The sequence below is a fragment of the Carassius gibelio genome, chromosome A4 (assembly GCF_023724105.1).
Source record: "Carassius gibelio isolate Cgi1373 ecotype wild population from Czech Republic chromosome A4, carGib1.2-hapl.c, whole genome shotgun sequence".
NCBI lineage: Eukaryota > Metazoa > Chordata > Actinopteri > Cypriniformes > Cyprinidae > Carassius > Carassius gibelio.
This window is the reverse complement of record NC_068374.1, coordinates 9,680,172-9,691,374: the sequence shown is the minus strand read 5'-3', so window position 1 is coordinate 9,691,374 and position 11,203 is coordinate 9,680,172. Positions and strand designations below refer to the sequence as shown.

The window sequence follows — 11,203 nt, the reverse complement described above, 5'->3', positions numbered from 1 at the left end:
CGTATTTATGTTATATTGAGTTTGATCATCCTAGGAGATAATATTTAACAGCTGTTTGAAAATGATTTTGCACTAAGTATCTCCAGCAAAGACTGGGATTCAGTCTGGGAGCATGCTAAAGAGATTCTGTGTGATTCACTAAAATCACCCCTTATATATCAGAAAACAATTGATATAAAATATATAAAAATATGGGCACCCAATTTGGACTGTTTCTTTCACTTTGCCTACCTTGTTCTTGAAAACTATTGCTGTTAATGTTTATGTATCTTCTACTGTAACATTTATTTCTTTGATTTTATCTTTATAAGAACTAAATTGGAAGCTGTGCATTTAAAGTCTGCCTAAGTTTTTTGTTTTGTTTTTGTTTTCTGTTTATGTTGGAATTTAAAATATGAAAAAAAATTGAATATATCAATATGAAATGAAATGATAGATCTACTCTATGACACCAGTAAGTGGTGACAAATCACTCCTTTATCTCAGAAGCTTTCATTGAACTGATTCATTCAAAATAGTTGATTTGTTCATAAATGAGCAAGAATGGACCATTGAATTATTCAACCGATTTGTTCAAATACCTGGATTCTTTCAGTATTATTCAGTGTGTTGCTTAGAGATGTGCATTACTCTTTACCTGGGGCTTAAATTTAACTGTTGGCAGCTGCGCTGAAAATATTACTAAATATCATGTTATAAATATAAAAACTCATACTAGGGCAATTTTGACGAGATATCTTGGATTTCAGGTGCAAGAGAAACATCACTGATCAATGAAACATTGTGGTTCCCTTTCGTTACTTTACTCGTACTGCATTGCTGATTCTCCTAACAGGAAGGTAGCGCATCCACACGCAGCGGCTTTTCTCTGTCCAGTCAGAACGGTGTTTTCGTGTTTTTTTGTATTGTGAGTCGCAGTGTTTTTGTATGTTGTCATCGCGTCTACCTGTCTTTAAGCTTGCAAATAGTCGTGAGGTTGTTCTGGATGTCAGCAAAACCACATTTTTAGAGTTAAACTCAGCGCACGCGGAACATCTGCGGGATCTCGGTCTGCTCCGGAGTCCTACATCATCAACGACCCCTACTACTGCATCTCGCCCACAGCGGAGTAGAGCTGAAGATCTGTGCCAGAACCAGAGAGGACCCGATGGGACCCGACGGGCTCGGTCGGGTTCGGGCTTAATTTATATCATCTTACGCGAGCTCAGGTTGGGCTTGCGCTCTGGTTTGCACGGTAAATGAGCAGTTATGTGATGTGTTTCGATTTAAAAAAAAAGACACTTTTCACATATTCATTACCTCTTCATTTTCGCTGGTGTCTGAACTGCTGAAATCACTTTCATTCTCCTGTGTATCTTCCAGTTCTACAGCAGAACCCTGAGGGTCTAAAACAGCCTTGTATTGAAGGAGCACCTCTTTCAATGTATCCAAAACTTCAGACAGAGACAGGAAAGGCCCTTGTTTCACTTGTCTGTAAGTGAAAAGTGAAAAACAAATCCAAATTACCATGACATAGCCATTGCTTTGTAATATTTGTTATATCTCACCAAAATTAGATGGTCAGTGTAATGTTTTTCAACTGCTTTCTAGTAAGATATGTCTCTTGTTAGGTAAAGTTAAAGTATGGTATCATTATCACCATCACTTCCTTGTTTGATTGGTATGGTTACAAAGATGAAACTTGCCTTCCTCTGAAGTTTTTCTTTTAAGAGTTGCCTACAACTTCCTTCAACCATAAGCATTGCTGGGCCATCTCCCGAACAAGTATCATCCTTTCCTCCTCCAGTCTCATTTACAGCATGGCTTTGTTAAAAAAATTTAACTTGTCTTTGATTTGTGCTCCAACATCGGCAAAGAAAATGTATAAATAACAATTTTGTCTTGATTCTTTACAGAATGAATCAGAGGCCTCGGGAAACTCCGCTTACCGTTGCCATGTACCTCCCACGGCCATGTTGGGGACGGTTTGTCTCCTGATAGCGACTGCTCCACTTCATTAACATCTATTGGCATAACAGGCTCATGACTGTTATAGGTCTCTATGTCTTTCAATAGCAGTCTCTTGCTCTCAGCAGTTTTCCTCTGCAGGTGGGGACGGAACTTGCCACAATCTTTAAAAACAATCTGTAAAGACACCAAAAATACAGTAAGCAATTATCTATAGACAATGTAATTATACCATTTTGGCTGTATAGAGCCTGCTTCCACTGCCTCACATTAAGGTAACATCCCTCAAATGGACTGCTCTAGGGAAGTACCTGTTGTGTCTGGAAACACAGCACAAAAACACAGTATTGTAAAGAAGGACGGGTTGGGAGGGGGTAGGTGCCAAAAAGGCTTACAGAGATAGTGGCATGCAGTATTGTAAGCAGTAGGCAGCTTAAATATCATGATCTAAATGATCGCCCCCAATGAGGAAGCACAAAGTGAAACATGTTATTGGTTCAAACTCATTCCCTCTCATCAGACACCCACAATGCTTCATCGGTGCAAGTCAAGCTTTCTTTAAGCTCCGCTAGACTTGCAGTGTCCTCCTGAAGCCTCTGGCAAGTCTAATGTGACAGTTAAACAAATCACCACAAATTGAAACCATTTACAGAGAACACACCTTCACATATCTTGCAGACAATGCACAATGTAATGTTGTGATTTTTTTGTAGTTTCAGGCCATAACATGGATTGTAAGCATTTCCACACGTGCTGTTGAGAGTAAATGTTGAGTGAATGTCATGCAATAATAAATAAATTACATCAGAAGAGAAATACTACAATCACCTCCTTTCGACAGTCGTTAAGGCACAGTGGGAGAGGAAGCTGTTCACCTGTTCAACTTCCTCCCCTGCAGTTGACCCTGCTCCTTCTTGGTTTTTGTCACTCCATGTTATCTAGAAGTAAAAAGACATGTAAGGGATAATGTAATGTCTGCCGGTCATTATCGGATTATGGGTAACGACTAGAGGGTAACGACAAGGTTCAACTTTTTCATGGTTCGGTTTGTTTCACCGTTTTAGAGTTACGGTTTTCGGTATGGTTGGATATGTGCTATGTTTATGGAGAAACTATACTTTAAAAAAATCTATCTAACTACGAGCAAGAGCAAAAATAAATACAATAGAGTAAAGATACAAATAAAATAAACAGATATTTTTATTTTCTTTTTTAGGTGCATATTTTGATTTTCTCAGACATATCAAAGTAAGTGCACAAAGGTCTCTCTCTCACAAACATGCACACACACACACAAACAAAAACTATAATATACTGTTATACTGCATTTAACTCCATATAAAAGCCGGAAACAAAGCTTTTTTTGCACAGGCCTATCTAAAGGGTTAATGGTGCCACCTTATGATCAACAGTAAAAATTAAAACTTTTACCTCTTCCCAACAGGTAACACCACCAACAAACAAGAATGCATGATTATATGGTGTCATGGCTTTGCAATCAAAAAATGTCGTTATAATGGAAGTCAATGGGGCAAAAACAGCCACTAACAACAAATGAGGGAGAAAAAATTAAAATCTAATGCTGCACAAAAACTAACAATGCATTAAATCCAATGTTGTTACTAATCTTTGACATGCCCAAGACTGTGATAAAAGGTAAAAAAAAATTCAGTCCACAATCCCTTTTTTTTTTTTGAAAATATGTGATTTTGTGTGTTTTTTTCCCTAAATCAGTGACATCATTTATAAACTTGGCAATTAAACAAAAAAATCCTGGATTTTTTTAAAAAACATTTGGTAGTTTTGATCAGGACTGAGGTTGATTAATAAATTTATGCAAAAAAAATTGAAAAAAAAAATTATCTGATACATTTTTACAGCAGTTTAATTGAGTGGATGTTTTCATCCCGAACAACTCGAAAGGGTAGTGAATTTGAACAATCCACAAGGGTTAAACACAATACTTAAGAGAGATCTTATATTTGCGCGCGTTTACGAGGCGCGCGTTTACTCGCTTCGGATGAGCGTAAGCACAAATCTTCTCAGTGCTCGCGTCCTCTGGCTCTTAATGTTTAAACTGACAAAGCTTAAATGAGTTTCGTTTAAACAGATATCAGCGTGTGCTGTTCAGGTCTCATCTGTGCGCGCGCTATCAGCACCCGGGTGATGATGGAATTAATAAATGACAGCTCATATTCCAGCAGTAATTCACATTGATCAAAAGTGAATGGTTTGTCCACGTTTCTTTATGTCTGGGAATCCAGAATGCACATGCATCAACAGAAACATATATTTGCTGAACCCTGTTTGTTTTACGTGTTAGTTATAGCAAATCATATAACAGATGCTTTGTCAGATTTAAATTGAACCACGGTCCCAGCGCATGCCAAACCATGTGTGGTGAACTGAACGTTTTTTTTTTTTTTTCAGCCAACCATGCCATCCCTAGTAACGACAAGGTGAACAGGACCCTGAAGCCCCCTTTCCACTGCACACGACATTCGGACACGATTGTCGCATTTCTCCCTCTAGCGGCAGTCGCGCAGAACTTTCAAACTGGTCGTGCAGTAACGGTTATCTTAGCATATTCACCATGGTAAAATTAATAATTTTAATGAACATAGTTAATGTATGAATGCATTGTCACAAATCAGGTGACCCCCAAAATAAAAACAGTAGGTTTTATGGGGCTAATCAACGTAAATAATGGTTTAATAATTATTAAATAATAATTTCTGCCGTAAGTATTATAAATCACCATTTTACAGAAATAGTGTTTAAAGGATAATGTTAATGTTAACAAAATATTGGTAATTCTGATTTTGGTTTTGAGTTTTGATTAGAATAGATCACATCCGGTTGGGCGTTCGCATACGGTCTAGTCACAGAAGTTCAAATATTTGAAAGTATCCGAGGCTCAAATCGGATCCGAAATTTCCGAATACGCATGTGATCGGAACTCCACGCAGCTCCCGCATTACTTTCCATTGGAAATGAATGACTTCCGGTCTGTCGCTTGTCGTTCGTCGGAGACAGTGGAAAGGCGGCTTAACGGGCAGCACAGGGACTTATTTTCCGATGATACAGTTAAACATAGTAAACACTGAACATACCTCACACTTAGTGGAATGTGCTTTAGCGTGCATGACACTTAGGAAAGGCCTGATTGATGTTAGCCCCTGGAGATCAGGAAGGTTATCAAGTTACCTTCCTCAAAAGCACAATAGAAAAACTCCAGGAAGCTGCGCTGCAGTGTGTCCCCACACTATGAAAGATGCATTATATTAAATGTTACTTTGGAGATGTCTACATATGGTAAACCATTCTATAATATGGTGAACACTTACCTGCCCACCAGTACTCCAGTAGCTCCAGAAGCTTTGCAAAGGCTTGTCTGGACAGTGCAGGTGTGATTATTTTCAGTTCTTTTATACTGCTGAAAAGATTGAGGGAATACAAGGTAGAAGAGCAGGTGGAAGTTGGCCAGTATCCACAGTTTACGAGGTTCATGACCTCTGGAGTTCACAGCTGCTGGCATGTTTAGCATGCAACCAATGGCTGGTGCATGTCATAACGCCCTTGGGTTATAAGAAAACAAACCCATGGATACCTGAGCTTTTAGAAACAATCAGCTGGCACACTTTAAGACACTAGCGCTACGTCTTGAGTAGAATCACACCAGCATAGTTCAAATAAGTATATTTTTGTTGGTTTATCATAATGACAATATATATTCTGTTATTTCTGAATTCCGTTATTTTCATTGCAAAGCCAAAAAAAAAAGGTGGTTAAAAGCTGAATATTGAAAAAAGATCAGAGTTTAGAAATATTATCATTGATGGAAATGAAAATGAATGCTTTTCCAGGTGATTGTAATGCTGGGGACTTCACAGGGACTTTTTGAGTCACTGTCACCATTGGCAAGATACAAGCTAGCAAAGGAAAGATAAACACAAAATTAGCCTACTAGATTTATTAGACAAGAGTACAAAAGAGTTTTGCAATTACCTACCTTGGTCGTGTGAGCTGAGTCCTCCCTCGCCTCTTACATAATATGTGGATGGGGGAATAGCTTTAAGGGCACTGGGACATAAGTTTACAGTTTACTAAAAAAATACTTTTTCCAAATCATGTATAATCTATATACCACATAGGTCTTCATGTGAAGTTTGTTTTATAGCAATGCTAAAAGTGATTTTGTATTTTCTATATTTTGTCTATTTTTATGTACAGTCATTTTTGTGATAGACCTGTATTTGAGTACTGTATGTCTATTTTTATTGGTGTAAACAATATTTTATACAAGCAAATGTATAGATGTGTTGTAGAAATGTAGGAATTTGTTAATATTTTGTAGGTGAACCATTTGTTAGGTTTACATTTTTAGTGTAAAAATATTGTTTTGTAAACTCAGTTTTTCTTCAGAACTCCAGTTAAGCTGTGTGATGTCACATGCACGCACGCACACACACACACACACACACACACACACACACACACACACACACACACACACACCCGGAGCAGTGGGCAGCCATTTATGCTGTGGCGCCCAGGGAGCAGTTGGGGGTTCGATGCCTTGCTCAAGGGCACCTAAGTCGTGGTATTGAAGGTGGAGAGAGAGCTGTTCATGCACTCGCCCCCCCCACAATTCCGTCCGGCCCGAGACTAGAACCCACAACCCTTCGATTTGATTGGGAGTCCAATCCTCTAACCATAAGGCCACGACTTCCCCTAAAAAATATTTGACCCAGAGCTGTGTTATAAACCATAGATATCAGAGTGAACTGTGTGGAAACATGGTGCTGTGAATGAACAAGTTATAGAAAGATTTTAGTCTAGACTTCTCTAATATTGATAATGGATTTAATGCAGTAACACTAATTGTAACCACACAACTTTTTCTAACAGTTCAAAATTATATCATATTTGTTATTTTAATGTGATAACCAAAACATTTTCACATGAGAATATTACTTTTTTAATCCTAAAAGTTTCAAATGAATGGAAACATAAGACATTTAATAAAAAGTTATCATTGTAAACAGCAGATAGCTGCAGTTAGATATTTTCAGTCCTAATAAATATATATATATATATATATATATATATATATATATTTTTTTTTACCAGCTACTTTTTCTGGAAATCAGATTTATTAAAGAAGTGTAGTAGTATATTTTGAATTGATTCAATAATATATATATATATATATATATATATATATATATATATATATATATATATATATATCTTATCAATATACACATTTATTAATATCTTGACGCGTAGGTTTGACATTGTACAGTGCATGGACTGGTCAGCGGGAAGTTAAGCTAAGTATTCCCTCAGTTTCTCTGTTATAAATGGGCCACTTGTACCTTCTGTTTTTCTTTACTTTGCCGTCTACAGTTTGTACAGTTTGCTGATTCCGGAGCGAGCCTCTTAAAGGGTTAGTTCACCCAATAATCAAAATTATGTCATTAATAACTTACCCTCATGTCGTTCCAAATCCGTGAGACCTCCGTTTATCTTCTGAACACAGTTTAAGATATTTTAGATTTAGTCTGAGAGCTCTCAGTCCCTCCATTGAAACTGTGTGTATGGTACACTGTCCATGTCCAGACCCGGAAGAGAAGACAATGCTGAATAAAGTAGTAGTTTTTGCTATTTTTGGACCAAAAACTACGACTTTATTCAGCATTGTCTTCTCTTCCGTGTCTGTTGTGAGAGAGTTCAAAACAAAGCAGTTTGTGATATCCGGTTCGCGAATGAATCATTCGATGTAACCAGATCTTTTTGAACCAGTTCACCAAATTGAACTGAATCGTTTTAAACGGTTCGCATATCCAATACGCATTAATCCACAAATGACTTAAGCTGTTAACTTTTTTAATGTGGCTGACACTCCCTCTAAGTTCAACAAACCCATGTCCCGGGAAATAATTCATGCACTCAAACAGTACATTGACTGAACTGCTGTGAAGAGAGAACTGAAGATGAACACAGAGCCGAGCCAGATAACGAACAAAAGATTGACTCGTTCACGAGTCATGAACCGGTTGCATCGGTTTTCGGATCACCAGTAGTTCTTTCTGACAGTTCGATTCAATAAACCGGTTGAAGAAAACGGTTCTTTTGCGCTCGACGTAATGGCGTCATTGGTGATGATTGCCCTTGATTCAAGCCTTCGGTTTACTCATGAAAGAGTCAATCTGTTGTTCGTTTTCTGGCTCGGCGTTCTTCTTCAGTTATATTTATGAATTTTATGTTTATGCAAAGCGACTTACATTGCATTCAGGCTAACATTTTTTCCTAACATGTTTTCCCTGGGATTCGAACACCCAACCTTGCGCTTGCTAAGGCAATGCTCAACAACTTGAGCTACAGGAACACTATATATATCGTACACACAGTTTCAATGGAGGGACTGAGAGTTATTGGACTAAATCTAAAATATCTTAAACTTTGTTCCAAAGATAAACGGAGGTCTTACGGGTTTGGAACAACATGAGGGTGAGTTATTAATGACATAATTTTAATTTTTGGGTGAACTAACCCTTTAATGTTAATCAAAGAACAAAGGGAAAAGAGAAAATCATTAGTTGCTGTTGACTAAAAAACTTTTGGAGCTTTTAATAAAGATTGGTTTATATATATTTTATAATATATATTTGATAACTTTATTACATTTTTCTATATTGTTCTGTATATGTTAGACAGGAAGAGCACAGGTAAATATGACATTTATTATGGGTTTATGTTATGATTTTTTGAAGTTCACTTAAATTTTAAGTTGTACAATTTTTTGGATGCCTAATAAATGTTTAAAAAAAATATAGCTTTTACGTAAGCTGTAATGTTGAATGGCTATAATTATTATTTTTTTTTAAATTGAGACATCAATAGCTATCAGAATCAATGATACTGACCTTCATTCATAAAAAGATGCCATTAAACAAGTATTTGAAATATACTGTCTACATTTTATTTAGAGATTAACTGTGAAATTATATAAATATAAATCTGTGGTTAGGCATGGGTCATGTTTGGCATGAAAAATAAATTTGCATTAAAAAGGCATTAAATGTAATTTGAATATTCCTGCAGAAACCCTGTGTTAATAAAAAATTGAAAGTGATGAGTTTTAAAAATGTCCTTATTTAAAACGTTGTAAAATAAAATAACTAGGTTCCCTTTCATAGGTCACTTCGATGTTACGGTGTCGTCACCGTATGGGAACACTCCTCGGTGTGACGAATGTCTGAAGCCCTATACCATCCCGCCAATCCTATTGGCTAAATAGCGCTTGGCACCGCCCTACGCATGCGTACGCATTGTATACTTTAGTGCCGTGCGCTATTTCACTCAGATTTTATTCCTTCAGGAAAGCAAATCATCTGTGCCCTTAGGAAACCATCTCGTGTTCTCAGCATTTTTTTTCTTCGAGCAGTGTTCAACTCCTCTTCGCGGACGCGATGAGTCAACGAAGGTAAGAGCCGTATAATGGGTTTATCATGAGGAGGCACTCATGAGAGGTTCGTTAGCAGCCTCTCTACATGTTCTCTCCGTGATAGCCTACGGCGACAATAAAAAATAAATAAATAATCCGCGTTCTGGAGTGTATTTTCTATAGGTCGCCTCGCGTCTAACCCTCACCGTTTCACTTCCGCGGTCGCTGAGGCCCCGCATGAGGTGGTGGTTTGGGGCAATATGTGCGGCTTTGACTATGAATACAGTGATGCACTGGAGTTTTTCCACTTGCTCGCTCTCCCCCACTCGAGCGTGTTAATCAGTAGATTTGCTTTTTCAAACGATGTTTGTCCACCACGGCTTCGGACTCAGATTAGGCTCTGGCCGGCACATGCGGTTCTCTCCCTCCGAGCGGACAGGAGAAAGCGCATCCCCTTCCTCAGTGAGCTATTGAATGTGGTTATCCGCATGGTGGATAAACTATCCCCCTTGAGCTGCTACCCTTCTTCACGGACCTCCACCAAGAGGTTTTGAGGTCCTGGAAGCAGCCTTAATCAGCGCACATCATGAACGGCGCGGGTTTCGCCACCATTGCTGACATGGCGGACTGCTATTATACAGCAATGCCGCTGGTGAACTAACTTTCTAGCCGAACGGATCGCGCCGAACTCCTAAACTCTGAACGCCTAAAGTCTTGTCGAAGGTGTGTCGAGCTGTGTCTAATCTCGGCAAATTTACTTTTTAAGGTTCTTAACGAGAAAGCCTCTCGTCCTCAATCCCCACGCTCTAACATTGACTGTCTAATGGCAGTGGCATCCCCTGTAATCCGTCTGGGCTTTACTTCATATGCACCCCTTTCAGTTGTGGACAACAAGCCAGAACATTTCACATCGTTGTCTTCCGCATCGGATGATTTCGGTGACACAGAGGTGTGTTATGTCAATAAGACAATGGATGTCAACCGAATTCCTTCTAGCTGGAGTTCGGCTGGGGATTTGTTTCTTCCCGAGAGACTGTCACGACGGACGCGTCTTTGACCGGTTGGGGAGCTGTTTGTCAAGGGCGCTCAGCTCATGGAGTATGAACGGCGACACAACGCAGTTGGCATATAAACAGGTTGGAATTACTGGCGGTTTTTCTAGCCCTCCAGTATTTCTTGAATCTGCTGATGGGCCGTCATGTTCTACTCAGGTCAGACAACATAGCGGTTGTGTCGTATCTGTATTACCAGGGAGGATTACGCTCTCGCCCCTTGTGCAGGCTGGTGAGAAATATTCTTCTTTGGTCTCAGAACAGATTTCTGTCGATCCAAGCGGTTCATGTCCCCGGACGTTTGAACTTCAGAGTGGATTTGCTATCCAGACAGACTCTGGAGCAGGGGGAATGGAGGTTGCACCCCCAAATGGTGAGCCTTTTATGGCAAATATTTGGAGAAGCAAGAATGGACTTATTCGCGTCGAGCATGACTACGCATTGCCCGCTGTGGTTCTCCCTATGCCCTCCATCGGCTGATTCGTCTAATTCCGGCGGTGTTATCCAGGATACGGCTGGACAGAGTGGAGCAGCTGCTGCTGGTGGCTCCGTGGTGGCCCACACAGCCGTGGTTTGCGGGCCTGGTCAGTCTGTTAGCGGGCTCTCCATGGAGACTCCCCTCAGACAGGACTTACTATCGCGAGCACAGGGAATGATTTGGCACCAAGGCCAGATCTATGGAAGCTGTGGGCGTGGCCTCTAACGGAGTGAGTTAATATGTCCCCGTCTTTCTGTTAAAGCCACCGAGACT

The 11,203-nt window shown here is 39.4% G+C and overlaps 1 long non-coding RNA gene across 2 annotated transcripts; it reads right to left on the bottom strand.

Annotated features, from left to right (window-relative positions):
* Positions 1 to 1,989: 1,989 nt before the first annotated feature.
* On the bottom strand, positions 1,990 to 5,142 carry LOC127970171 (uncharacterized). 2 transcript variants are annotated; one of them, XR_008156543.1, is made up of 3 exons: positions 5,061 to 5,142; positions 2,776 to 2,885; positions 1,990 to 2,124 (listed from the first exon to the last, which is right to left on the bottom strand). It is a non-coding gene; the product is annotated as an uncharacterized LOC127970171 (long non-coding RNA). The 2 variants fall into 2 exon arrangements; XR_008156545.1 differs by lacking the exon at positions 1,990 to 2,124 and adding an exon at positions 2,626 to 2,700.
* Between the last annotated feature and the right edge of the window lie 6,061 nt (positions 5,143 to 11,203).